General features: G+C 35.6%; 1 pseudogene; it reads left to right on the top strand.

The window, feature by feature from the left end:
- Positions 1-7,854: 7,854 nt before the first annotated feature.
- On the top strand, positions 7,855-9,621 carry LOC128570135 (protein MCM10 homolog; annotated as a pseudogene).
- Positions 9,622-15,204: the final 5,583 nt, after the last annotated feature.

Here is a 15,204-nt window from a genome sequence, read left to right as displayed (position 1 = left end):
TTCAGAATGGGAGAGGATTTTTGCAAGTTATACTGCTGACAAAGGTCTAAGAACCAGAATCCAGAGAATTCAAACTTCTTACTAACAAAAAACAAGTGATCCCATTTCATTGTGGGCAAGAGACATGAACAGAAGCTTCTATGAAGAAGACAGATGCATGGCCTACAGATACATGAAAAAAATGCTCATCATCTTTAATCATCAGCGAATTGCAAATCAAAACTACTCTGACATACAACCTAACTCCAGTAAGAGTAGCCCACATCACAAAATCCCAAAACAACAGATGTTGGCGTGGATGTGGAGAAAAGGGAAGACTTCTGCACTGCTGATGGGAATGCAAACTATTATGTTCCTTTTGGAAGGAAGTTTGGAGAACACTCAGGGATCTAAATGTAGACCTACCGTTTGATCCTGCAATTCTTCTTCTAGGTGTATATCCAAAGGACCAAAAATCATTTGGCAATAAAGATATTTGCACCAGATTGTTCATTGCAGCTCAATTCATAATTGCCAACTCATAGAAGAAGCCCAGGTGCTCACGGACCCATGAATGGATTAATATATTGTGGTATATGTATACCATGGAGTACTACGCAGCAGTGAAAAAAAAATGGAGACTTTACCTCTTTTATGTTTACATGGGTGGATCTGGAAAATATTCTTCTTAGTAAAGTATCTCAGGAATGAAAATAAAAGTATCCAATATACTCAGTACTACTGTGAAACCAATTTATAATCACTCACACTTGCATATGAAAAATGAAACACAACTTTAGCCTAGGATGAAGGAGGGAAGGGGAGGGAGAGGGGAAGGGAGGCAGTGGGAGGGATAGTAGGGGATAGATGGAGGACCACACCTATGGAGCACATTGCAAGTACAAGTTGGATCTATCATGTGTAGACCACAAATATCCTTATAATATAATTGGGTAAATGAGGTGAAAGCTACGTTGATTAATATGATGTGTAAGCACTCCCAATTTGTATAAGTAATCAACACACTGAAAATGGCATTAATGTGTTTATGATCTATGTACAAAAGACTTAATAAAAAAAGAAAAAAATCATAAATTATGATCAAATAAGATTCATCTTATATTAATTTTTTGAGTGGTGAGAAGTATGGATCCTATTTTATTCTTCTGCATATGGCTATACAAATACAATATTACTGGCACCTTTTATTGAAAGGGAGAGATACCCCAACGTATGTTGTTGCCTGCTTTGTCAAAGATCAGGTGGCTATATGTGGATGGTTTTGTATATGGGTATTTTGTCTTGTTTAATCAGCCTGTGTCTTCATTTTTGTGTCAAAACCATGTTGTCTTGGTTACTTTATACTTGTAGTATAGTTTGAAGGTGGTAATGTGATGCCTCCAAATTTGTAAAAGAAGTCATTTTATCAAAAAATACCTGTACTCAAGTGTTCATTGCAACACAATTAACAATTACAAAGATGGGGAATCAACCAAAATGCACATCAATTCATGAGTAGATTAATAAAACGTGGTTCATGTATTCCATAGAATACTAAGCCTCAAAGAATGACTTAATGTCTTTTGCAACAATCTGTATATAACTAGGGACCATTAGAAGGGACGATTATCCTCAGTGAAGTATCTAAAGAATGAAAACATGAATATCACATGTACTTCCTACTAAATTGGAATTAAATTGATGGGCACACATGTGAAGTAAACCTCAATAGAAATGAAGCAGGGGGTGACGGGGAGGGGAAGCAGAAACCTATCTAACAGGTACAGTGAACACTCTCTGGGTGAAAGACATACTTCTATCGATGACTGAAACATTACAAAAGCAATCTACGTAACCAAACTATTTGTACCCCCATAATACTTTTAGATAAATAAGTATATAAATAAATAAATAAATGAAAGGATAGAAGGTGGCATTTTTGTTTGTCTTTTTATTTCTCAATTTCTGACACTCAAATGGGGTGAAAATTCATTCAATATCAACAGGAAAAGGGAATGACAAAGTTAAGAATGGCCCTTTTTGAAATTTTGAAAAATTCTTTTTGACTCACTCAAAGTGATATAAAGCAGATTCTCCAAACAATTTAAATAACAAAGTTATAATTATATCTCACAATTATGTGATAATACTCAAATGTAATGCTAAAATTAAAGTAATAACAAAATATTTTGCTGGCTCTAATCATAACAAAGTAAAGTGATAAAATCAATCAAAACAAAAAATTTCTTTTTATGGACTAAATTAGTAACAATTATCCCTTCTATTAAACTTTTCATCAAGGTTAAAAAACAAAGGAAGAAGTGTGAAGCTAATGAGATAGAAGTATCTAAATACCTCTGTGATTTTGCAACTGATGACAGTGATGATGATGGATTTACTCAAAAAAGAAAGGCTGGAGAAACCTACAATCAGCAGTTTTCTAGGAAGGAGAATGAAAAGTGGGACAGGTGAGCCTGTAGCGGTGTTTCACAGTAGATAATTATTACTGTACAAGAAAACTAATTTTAATTTGGACTAACATTCACAATTAACAAGTTGTATACTTAACCTAAGGATTTTCAGCCTTTGCCTGCTATTAGAACAATGCAAATTTACAAACAATGGGAGATCATTGTTTTCAGTCATGCTGATATTTTTGTTTAACAAAAGCAGTGCTGAGAAAATTTATTGTCATGCACTATTTGTTGATAAACCGGTAAATCCATGTTGACAGTTAATTTAGCAATGGGCATCAAATTTCAAATATGTCATTCATTGAATCTAAGAGGTCCAGTTCTGCAGCTAGATCCTACAAGACAATGTGACCCATGTAAACACAAAGACGTGTTAAGAACATTCGTTATCTAAGATATATACATAAAATGAACTAATATGTATGTATCTAATATATATATATAACCTATGTTAAAATACATAGTATTAATTATGTATGTTAAGGACTTTTATATAACTACGTTATCTATATATGTGTATTACAGAAGTTTATTATAACATTGTCATATCAAAAGTTGGAGATAGTCTAAATACGTGTCAGTAAGGAAATACTTAAACACCACACCCATAAAGTAATGTTGCATACAATGATTTTCTAAAATGAGGTGAATCCGTAGTATACTAATGAGGTGAATCTGTAGTATACTAATCTAAAATGAGGTGAATCTGTAGTATACTAATCATTTCCCAATGAAAGTATGCTAAAGTATTTAGTTTAGTGATACATATAACCAAATTTTGATAGAATTGCTTAAATATCTGCTGAGTTGCAAAAGGCAGCTACATGTTGTTGGAATTCTAGCTTATAACCAAGAAGGTTGGAGGTTATTATATTTTTGGTTTTGTTCTCAATACATGAGTGCTCAACTATTGGAACCTCAAATTAGTCTGAATATCAGCAAATGATTGCACATGGGCACTCGTTTTCCATATATACATTTCAATAAAGTGTAAAAATGATTACATCAGAGGTTGTTTAATAAAATTAGTCTTGGCCAAATTTTCCTTTAAAAAGCCAGAGAATAAATATGTTTTAGACTTTGTGGGCCGTATGGATTTTGTTATAGTCCAAAATCTGTCATAGTAAATGAAGGAACCGGCATGCCTGTGATCCAATAAAACTTTGCTGACAAAAGCAGGCAATGGGCTGAGCTTGGCTCACATGTGCTAATTTACTGACTCTTGTGGTAAAACCCAGTACTACTAATGCAGCAAGTCTTCTTTTAAAAGATTATGCATTTCAATATGAACCACATCACATTATTCAACAGATCTCATGTTACATTATTTATACAATAAGATTGTTTCTGCAATTTTTCCCCTTTTATTTCCATTATGGAATTCAAAATTTTAACATAAATATTTACTTTGTATAGTGAATGAGTATAAAATATACTAAATTTGGATGATTTTTATCACACAATACATACTTCCCTTGAAATTTCAGTCATTCTTTGGTCTTTATTTATATACATGGACAAAATGATAATCAGGTCTTTTCTTTTCCTGTTTCTTTTTTTTTTAATTTCATGTTAATGTGAGGGTATAAACAATTATTTGTTTACATTATTTTCATTAGTTAGGTAGAGTCCCTCTTGTAGTTGTGTCCCGGACTCAAGAGGTGTTCCATGTACCCTTACATTCTGCCTGTTAAGTAGGAGCACACCAATCTCCCTCCAACCTTCTCTTGCCCCTTCCCTTGTTCCCCTTCCTCCCAACTTGAACTGAAACGAGATTTTCTCTTATGTGGACATGTATTAGATTGTCTACTGGCTTTATACTACTATTGAGTAAGTTGGGTATTTGTGTTTCTATTTTCTGATGCTTTACTGAAGAATGCATTTCACCTCCATCCAGGTTAATATCAAAGATGTAAACTCTCTGTTTTTAAAATGACTGAGAAGTATGGTGTACACATACCACAGTTTCTTGATCCATATCTGAGTTGATGGACATTCAGGTTGTTTCAAAATCTTGGCAAATGTAAACTGAGCTGCAGTAAACAATCTAGTGAAAATGTCTTTATTAAAAAATATTTTTTTTTCTTCTGAGTAGTTATATCTCTATTAATGTGATTCCAGGATCAAATAAAAGTTCCGATTTGAGTTCTCTGAAGATTCTCCATACTTTTATCCAAAAAGGTTGCATTAGTTTGCAGTTCCTGCTAGGGTGTAAAGTGTTCCCCATTACCAACATCAGCAACTTTGGGACGATGTGATGTGGGCTATTCTCACTGGAGCTGGATGATGTCTAGGGCGGTTTTGATTTGCGTTTCTCTATTGATCAGGGAAGATGAGTATTTTTTCATATGTTTGTTAGCCACTCATCGGCTTCCTCAGAGAAAGTTCTGTTCATATCACAGTAGTAAATGGAATTTTTTTGCTCTATTGATGTTGATTTAATTTGAGTTCTCTGTAGATTCTAATTATCAAACCTTTATCAGATTCATAACATGTGTAAAACCATTCTAAAGGTTTTCTATTTGCTTTACCTGTTGTGTCCTTAGCTGGACAGAAGTTTTTTCACCTTAATTAAGTCCCATTTGTTCATTTTACTTGTTGTTGTGATTGCTACTGAGGTCTTTGTCATAAAATCTTTCCTGAGTCCAACATCATCAAGAACTTTTCCCACACTTTCTTCTAAGATTCTTATCATTTCATGTCTTAGATTTAAATCTTTTATCCATCTTAAGTCCATTATTTTAAGGGGTGAAAGGTATTGGTCAAGTTTCGTCTACTACAAGAAATTATGTCTAGAAATTTGGCAATGTGGAGGAAATGGACCAATAGCTGCAATCATGCCATCTTCCTAGACTTAACCAGGAAGAAATAGATCTCCTGAAAAGGCAGATATCAAATGCTGAGAGTGCAGAAACAATAACAAAGCTTCTAACAACACCACCAACAACAAAAGCCCAGAAACAGATGACTTCACAACAGAATTCTATCACACCTTCACAGATGAGCTTCTATCTATACTGAAGAACCTATTTCAAAACATTGACAAGGCTGGAGCCTTCCCAAACACATTCTATAAAGCAAATATCACTTTTGTTTTGATTCCAAAACCAGGAAGGGACTTAACAAACAAGGAGAACTTCAGACCAATTTAACTAATGAATATAGATGGAAAAATACTCCATAAAATCTTAGCTAATAGATTACAGCTACTCATTTCAAAAAAAGTATGCATCACAATCAAGTAGATTGCATCCAAGGGATGCAGGTTGTTTTAACATATGTAAATTCATAAATATAATACATCCTATCCATAAAAACAAAGTCTAAATGATGCTCTCAATAGAGGCAGAAAAAGCATTTGTTAAAATTCAGAATTCTTTACTAACAAGAACATTTAAAATATAGGCATATTTGGTATATTTCTTAAGATGATTGAAGACATCAATCCACAGCTAACATCATGCAGAATGGTGTAAAATTGAATACTTTTCCAAAGAGAATTGGAACCAGACAAGGATGCACACTCTCACCACTATTACTCAACATAGTTCTAGAAATTCTAGCCAATACAATCAGGCAATAGAAAGAAATAAATGACATCCCAATGGGAGCAGAGGAGGTCCAACTCTCACTCTTTCCTGCTGATATACTCTTATATTTAGAAAACCTAGAGACTCAACCAAACACTCCTGGAAGTTATCAGGAAATACAGAAATGTCTCAGGGTATAAAATCAATTTCCAAAGATCAGTAGCCTTGTATATGCCAGTAACAACTAAGCTGTTCAGCTTCTCTTGATTGAGAAGCAAATCAAGGACATAATTCCTTTCAGAGTATCTTCAAAGAAAATTAAATACTTAAGAATATACCTAACAAAAGAGGTGAACTATCTTTTCACAAAGGATTATGAAACCCTAGGAAAAGAAATTATAGAAGATACTAAAAAATTGCAGAATATACCATGCTCTTTGCTGGGAAGAATCAACATTGCCAAAATGCCTATTCTACACAAAGTAATCTACAAATTTGAGGCAATGGTGATTAAAATACTGACATATTTTGAAGAACTGGAAAAAATAGTACTTCATTTTTTATGGAACCAGAAAACAAGCAATATAGCTAAGGCTATTCTTAGTAATAAAAACAAAGTCAGAGGCATCACCCTACCAGACTTTGGGCTATATTACAAATCTGCCATAAACAAAACACCATGGCATTGGCACACAAATAGAGACATAGACATATGGAACCGAATTTAAAACCAAGAGATCAAACCAATCTCCTCTTGCCATCTGATCTTTGATAAACCAAACAAAAATATACAGTGTGGAAAATAATTAATTTTCAAAAAATGGTGCTGGTAAAACTACATAACCACGTGAAAAGACTGAAACTTGACCCACACATTTCCCCCCTTATAAAAATTGTCTCAAGATAGATAAGAGACTTCAATCTAAGACACAAAATGATAAAAATCTTAGAAGAAAGCATAGGGGGAAACTCTTGATGATGTTGAGCTAGGGAAAAATTTTATGACAAAGACTTCAGGGCCCATCATAACAACAACAAAAATTAACAAATGGACTTAATTAAGCTGAAAAGCTTCTGCATCACTAAGGACACAACAAGGAAAGCAAGAAGATAATCTTCAGAATGGTAAAAGATATTTGCCAGGGCATGAATCTGACAAAGGACTGATAACTAGAATCTACAGAGAACTCAAGTTAATCAACAGAACAGAGTAAACAATCCCATCTACCTCGGGGCAAGAGATACAAACAGAACCTTCTCTGACAAAGACAGACAAATGGCTAAGAAACATTTGAAAAATGCTCATCTTCCCTGATCATCAGAAAAATGTAAATCATAACTACCCTGAGATACCACCTAACCCCAATGAGAATAGCCCACATCACAAAGTCTTAAATCTGCAGATGCTGGTGTGGATATGGAGAGAAGGGAACACTTTTACACTGCTGGTGGTACTGAAAACCAATACAACCTTTTTGGAAGGAAGTATGGAGAATCCTCTAAGAACTCAAACTAGCCCTCCCATTTGGTCCTGCATTTCCTTAATGAGGCATCTAGCCACATGGAAAAAAAATCGTACTAAACATTTGCACTGAACATTTGCAGCTCAATTTACAATTGCCAAACTGTGGAAACAACCTAAATGCCCATCAACCGAGGAATGGATTAACAAGCTGTAGTTTGTGTATACCATGAAATACTATTGTGTCATTAAAAAAGATGGAGATTTTACATCTTTTGTATTAACCTGTATGGAGGTGGAACACATTCCTCTTCATAAAGCATCAGAAGAGTGGAGAAGAAAGAACACAATGTACTCAATTCTAATATGAAGGCTGTAAGTGGTCTAATAGAAGGTGGGGAGTAGGGAAATGAGGGATGGGGAGAGGGGCAGAGGAAGTAGGGTAAGGGGTCACAGTGTATGCCCACCTCTTGGGGGTGGGACACAATTACAAGAGGGAGTTTACCTAACAACTTCAATCAGTGTAACCTAATTCTTTGTACCCTTAATAAATTTCAAACAATAAAAATAAATACATAAATGAATAAATAATAAAATTGAAGTTAGAACAAGGTTCTTTTATAGGATTGCTCAATGCTAACCCCGTGAAGCCCAAGGATGGCTCAGAGAAGGTGTCCTTAGCTATGGATCATCCCCAGAATCTCTTAATTATGGGTGAAGCTCTTGATCTTGAAACCTATAAAGCAAAGAAAAAGAATGGAGAACCTCATGCACAGATGGTTAATTTGTGAAACTCTAAATACTTGAGTATCACATCCAGGCTCAGTACTGGAAACTCAGTGCACAACAGGCTGACCTGCAGTCCACCTTATCCAGAGGATAAATTCCAAAGAAGTTTGCCTACAAAGTCACCAGCCTTGAAGAATGGCTATGTCAAGATGGTTTTTACCACTGAGGAGTTTCTTCCGCGTCCTATGTGGCCTCAGTTGCAGCAGCTGTTGTGCCTACGAAGATGATTCAAACCACTCTGAGCAATCTGGTTGTCAAAGGTGCAGACTTGATCATTCAGGAAACAAAACAAATACTCAGAATGCCCCAGAAGAGCTTGTCTTGCTCTGAGGAGTTCAAAGAATTGAGGGATCTGCCACTGAGTGGAGCCAGAAGCCGGTAGCATTTAGTCAAGGCCATGACTACAGGGATCATGGGAAGCCCCAAACCTGCCATGCAGTCTGTATTGGCATCGGCCCTCTTAAAACAACAGAAGCAGCAAATGTTGTAGATGAGGAAAAGGAAATCAGAAGCTTTTTGGAGACAATTTCTCCAAGGCTCAAATGAAGTCAAGAGCCTGGCTCTGCCATCCTCATCTTAGTAGCCCACTGATCAATCTGCATGGATGGGGACTGATTTCCCCAGGATGGAAGGCAGCCTGACCAGGTGGATGCCCAAGATGGGGTGTGGCATCTCAAAAGGAAATGACATTCTCTTTTCTGATGAGTCACAACCACCAAAACCAAAACTGAGTGCTTTAGCAGAAACAAAAAACTTGGCTGCTGTCACCAAATTAAGAACAAAGGCCAGCTTCTTACAGAAACACACCAAAATAGCCTCAAAATGATACAAAAGGATTCCCAGGATACCCTGGGAGTGATGAAATGTGTAGAAAAGAGCACCATGTTTTCTTCCCAAGCTGAGGATGAATTGGAGCCTGCCATGAAGAAAAGGAGAGAGCAGTTTGCCTGACTGGAATCTGAGTAATTTCAGGAAATTCTAAAAGTAAAGTCAAAGTGCACAGGTGTCCTGAAAGAGGCTGAGGCTGAGCTGCATAAATGCTATTTTGAGGCACTGGTGAAACAAAAAAAACAAATGGAAGAAAAGATGAGAAACATCAGGGAAGTGAAGTGTCTAGTCGTGACATGCAAGATGGGCACCTACTCCCATCTCCATGTGCTGGAGACCTGTGTCAGTGAGCAGCACGACTTCTACTGGCTCAATGACATGAAAAAGTGTTTCAAATTTCCCTGTGGGGACAGACTCCCACACAAGCACTGCAGTAATCGTGGCCTCTTAAAAAAAAAAAAGGGAGGGAATGCTAAAAGAAAACTTTGGTCCAAATATCAGAGGAGAAATTTTGTTACTAAGAGGAGAACACGCCAAATTTCTAAGTAGCCTCAAATAACCCTAACGTCATTTGCCTCAATCTTTTTTTCTTCATGTGGCTCTGGAAAGGCCAACATGGACTGCGGATTGCCTTTGTTTCTGACTGACACCGTCAAAAACCCATGCACAGATGGTTCAGTTGTGTCGGCTTGACACCAAATTTAACATTGATGTTTAAGTGGAAAACCAGAATATTGTCTTCCCTGTTCTCACTACAGTATTGTGGCAACATTACAGCTTTCACAGAAATTTTTGGCCCCAAACTGGAAGGTAAACCGAGAGGTGTGTTTCTGTACCTCTTGGTTATACACTCCTTTACCTCAATGAAGTTCTAGTGTTACATGGAGATAAAAATATACATAGTATAATGACATTAACAATAGCATCATTGTGATTTTATGAGATACTCTAAATTATCAGAGGTATAACCTTTATAGTTTAGACAAAGGAAGATTTTGATTATGTACAATAGAAAAATAAAAGATTACTGCTTTCCCAGAAGTTTTTGGCCCCAAACTGGAAGGTAAACCGAGAGATGTGTTTCTGTACCTCTTAGTTATACACTCCTTTATCTCAATGAAGTTCTAGTGTTACAAGGAGATAAAAATACACACAGTATAATGACATTAACAATAGCATCATTGTGATTTATGAGATACTCTAAATTGTCAAAGGTATTACCTTTATAGCCTAGACAAGGGAACATTTTGATTATGTAGAGTAGAAAAATAAATGATTGACCGTTTATTGCAGATAACACTTTTTTGTATTATAAATGTATAAAGCTTGAAAACCACGTTTCTTTGTACCAATAGTGTCATGGATGTGTATTGTGTACTCAATAAGTATTTGTTGAATACACGAATAAATAGTTGAATAGATAAGTTAGTGCTGATGAGGAATTTTCTTTAGAAAAATAAGTTTTGAACTTGTTTAAAGTAGGTTTCTGTAATTACCTAGATACAACGATATGAAGGCTTTTAGTTTCTAAAAAATATGTGAGATTTAGAAAATTTTGTTTATAATTATGGCCATAAAAAGAATGATTATATGGATTTATCTACTATCCTATCATTTAAGCACAATAAATTTGATTTTCACAACAGGTTATGAAACTCATGTGTTGGAGCCAGAATTCTGGGGTTTGTATGTGTGGTCTCTACTGACCATCTGTATGTGCTTGGGCAATTACTTGGTGTTCTGAGCCTAGTCTCCTCCTTTATAAAACCATACAGGATGATAACATCTCTAAAAGGGTAGCTGCATCACAGAGCTCTGTAAGGATTCACATTAATTAAATACATATACAGTGATTTAAATACTACATAGTAATTACATAGTAAGTTGTGAAAGTACAGATGAAAAACATTATTATTATTATTTTCTTCGTCTCTTAATGTTACTGTTTATACTTCAATCCCTCTTGTAGAAAATGATTGATTTTACATTATGTATTAAAAACTCTAAAAACTCTATAAGTAGGAGAAATAAATGAGAAATGCAGATATTTTATTAAACAGCAATTGTTTTAGATATTTTGCATTTTGTATATTTCCTATTTGCTAAAAGGAATTGTTTGTGTTTTTTAGGCCTACAAAGAGAACATCTAAGAACAAGAACAAGGTATTATTAAAAAATCATCAAACATGTCATTATTTGAAAATATAAAGTTAAAGTAAAAACAGAGTCTTTTGCTATAAAGACATTTCCTTTAAAAACTGATTAAGGAACCATAGCCATAGGTAAAAGTGTCATCCTTTTAGCACACATCAGTACTTTACAAAATATCTGTGGTTTTGCTCATATAAAAAATAAATAATTTTTTTCATTCCTGAGATACTTTACTAAGAAGAATATTTTCCATCTCCATCAATGTAAACATAAAAGAGGTAAAGTGGTACAAATAATCAACACATTGAATCCCGAAATGGCATAAATGTGTTTATGATCTATGTACAAATGACTTATTAAAAAAGAAAGAAAAGAAAAGAAATGGATAACTACCACTTCTGTACATTTAGACTATGCTGTAAACATTTGGGGGACATTTTGAAGCACTGTTCTTTATTTTATAGGTGAAAAAAGAAATACACACTATGGATGACCATGATGACTTAACCTGGTCATCTGAGGGAGCCTCAGAGGATTATGAGTTGCCGTCCATTAATTATAAGAATTTGACATTTCTTGCTAAACAACATGGAAAGCACTATAAAGGTAGGACCATTGCATGAGTGTAAGGCCTTTTTATGTGTCCTACAGTAGCATATGCATTGCTTAGCACTGCACTGTAGAGCACAGATGTATTATGGTAACATTAATATCAGAAATGTGCTTTATGTTCATGTAGAATGAGAACTACAGTATGTTGTGAACTTAGTCAAAGAGTTCTGAGAATCCCACTGTACTTCTCTCAGTGTGAATGACACCCCCATGTGTTGCTGACCCTACTTCTCTCTTCACTTTCCCAAGATCAGGTTGCCATTATCTCCCACTTGGAATGCTAAGGTAACCTTAGAACTTTGTGTGCTTTCCTCACAACCCCATCTCCTGAGGCCATGCTTTACTCTGCAAACATTATATATATCATCAAACCTCTGTGAGTTGACCACTCAAGGGACTATAATGAACTGGTCAACACATGGAGATGGCCAACATAAGGAACTAGGCCTACTGTACAGATATGTATGTGTGGTGCATGTGTGTCAACTTGAGGTCAAATTGAGGTGGTCAATGCAGGGAGGTGGTCAACTATAGAGGGCCTACTGTACTTTTAAAAATGAGGATCCCATAGTGTTAAAAATCCTTGTTGAAAATACATCTACCACTTCTCATTATTATAAGATTAGAGATCTCAACTCTAGCATTATCCTGCTAGAGTTGTGTCTGGCTGTTCTTTCTCTGTGTGTTTCGGCCACTATCTTAGGTGTTTGTTCCTGCTTTCAGTGGCTTCAGAGAGGCGTAATTAGTATATGAAGAAATGTACAATATCGTAAGTTTTGAAATATACAAGTGAACCCATGGCCATAATAAGAGAGTTAACATATTCATCACCCACAGCACTCTCCTCCTGGCGTTTTACATTCCCTTATTTTAGAACCTGCTAAATTACTTTCCATAGTATTCATAGTATTTGTACCATTTTCCATTCCTTACAGCAGTCCATGACAGTTCCATTCTCTCTGCATCCTCACACTCAGTATATCATTCTTTTTAATTTTAGACATTCTGATGTGCATGCATTGTGCATACTATTTTGGTTTCAATACACAGCATCCTAATGACTCATAATGTTGAGCATCCTCCCATGTGCATATTTGCCATCTGTACATCTTCAATGAGCTGTCTTTGCAAATTTCTTGCCATTTAAAAAATTAAATTGTTCTTCTCTTTGTTGAGTTTTAAGAGTTCTTTATATATTCTGGATACAGTTTCTTTACTAGCTTTGTTTTTTGCAAGGAATCTTTCCTGGTTTGCATTCCAAGGAATGTTTCCAAACGTTCCAAAAAATGTTTCCCAGTGTTCATTTTTTAATAGTATTCCAATGAATTCTGGTTTATCTGTTTGTTTAATAATGGCTTTTGTTTTGTCCCTATTTAAGAATGGTCTACCTAGTGCAAGGTCACAAATAATTTCTCCTATGCATCTAAAAGTTTTACAGTTTTTGTTGTTACATTTAAGCTTATAATCCTTCTTGAGTTCCTCTTTGTTCATGGTTTGAGGTATGGATTTCAGTTCAATTTGGGGATGTGGAAATCCAGTTTGTTCATATGCCAAAAAAGCCATTGTTGTTCTGGTGCATTGACATTGCACCTTTGTTGAAAACAAATTGTCTGTACACATGCTGGTCTGTTTCTGGATGTTCTATTGTTTTCCACTAATCTATAGGTGTTCCTGAAATATACAGCTATGTCCTGATAAAACCATCATAATTAAAAATCCATTTAATGCCCCCAATAAGTCCATCAAAAAGTTGAAAAATTCTAAGTCAAACCATCTTAAGTTTGGCTGCCATTATACAAGTTGAGCATCCCTATTCCAAAACTCTGAAATATGAAAGGCTCCTAAATCTGAATTTTTTTTTAATTTTTTTATTTATTCCTTTTTTTGAGACAGAGTCTCACTATGTTGTGCTCAGTAGAGTGCCATAGCGTTACAACTCACAGCAACCTCAAACTCTTGTGCTTAAGCAATTCTCAGGTGCCTCAGCCTCCCAAGTAGCTGGGACTCCAAGCACCTGCCACAATGCCTGGCTATTTTTTGTTGCTGTTGTCACTGTTGTTTATGTGGCCTGGGCCAGGTTAGAACCTGCCACCCTCGGTGTATGTGGCTAGCGCCATAACCACTGTGCTATTGGCGCCAAGCTGTACATGTGAAACTTTTGGAGTGTCAACATAATACCACAAGTGGAAGATTCCATACCTGACCTCATGTACACAAACTTTGTTCATGCACAAAATTATTCAAAAGCCTGTAGAAAATTATTCTCAGACTATTGTAAGATGTATATAAAACCTAGGTGTAATTTCGTGTTTAGATTTAGGTTTCATCCCCAAGATGATCTCATTTTATGTGTACGTATGTTTCAAGATCTGAAACACTTTTGCTCTCAAGCATTTTGGATAAGGGACACTCAAGCTGTGCCTGTTTCATGTTGTTCTAGTTAATAAGGGTTCATACAATTCCTAAAAGCACCCCTTCAATTTGGTTATATTCTTCAGGGTTATTTTGGTGCATAAATGTTAGAATAGCTTGTCAATTAAAAACAAGTTACTGGGTGGCGCTTGTGGCTCAGTGGGTAGGGCGCCAGCCCCATATACCGATGGTGGCGTGTTCAAACCTGGCCCCGGCCAAACTGCAAATAAAAAATAGCCAGTAGTTGTAGCAGGTGCCTGTAGTCCCAGGTACTCAGGAGGCTGAAACAAGAGACTCACCTAAGGCCTGGAGTTGAAGGTTGCTGTGAGCTGTGACATCACAGTACTCTACCAAGGGCAACAATGTGAGACTCTGTCTCTACAAAAACGAACAAACAAACAAAAAGAAGCAAACAAACTAACAAAAAACAACTTACTGGCCTACTAGGAATTAGGTTGTGCTTATGATGCTTCTATAGGTTAATTTGGAGAAAATTGACTTCTTAACAATAATGAATTATTTCATTCCTGAATAAAGTGCATTAATTTATTTGTGAAGGTCATATTTAATTTTCTCAGCTAACATTTTGTGCTATGGAGTATATATGTCCTCCCTATTTTATTGCATTTATCTGTATTTTATGTTGTTATAAATGACATTTTAAACATTTTTGCTTTTATATTTTAATGCTAATTGTATTTGGACATACAGGTGATTTCTATATGTTGATTTTGTATCATCAACTTAACTCATTTATGACTTGTAGTACCTCTTTGATAGATTCATTGAGATTTTCTAAATGGACTCTATGTTGTCAAAGCTTTGCTTTCTCAAACTACTTTCTTCATGGATGTGGAGAAAAGGGAACACTTCTGCACTGCTGTTGGGAATGCAAGCTAATACATTCTTTTTGGAAAGAAGTTTGGAGAACACTTAGGGAACCAAAAGTAGACTTGCTATATGATCC

Source organism: Nycticebus coucang, chromosome 18, assembly GCF_027406575.1.
Source record: "Nycticebus coucang isolate mNycCou1 chromosome 18, mNycCou1.pri, whole genome shotgun sequence".
In the NCBI taxonomy this organism is placed as follows: Eukaryota; Metazoa; Chordata; class Mammalia; order Primates; family Lorisidae; genus Nycticebus; species Nycticebus coucang.
The sequence above is the reverse complement of the archived record's forward strand: the minus strand, read 5'-3'. Positions and strand labels throughout refer to the sequence as shown.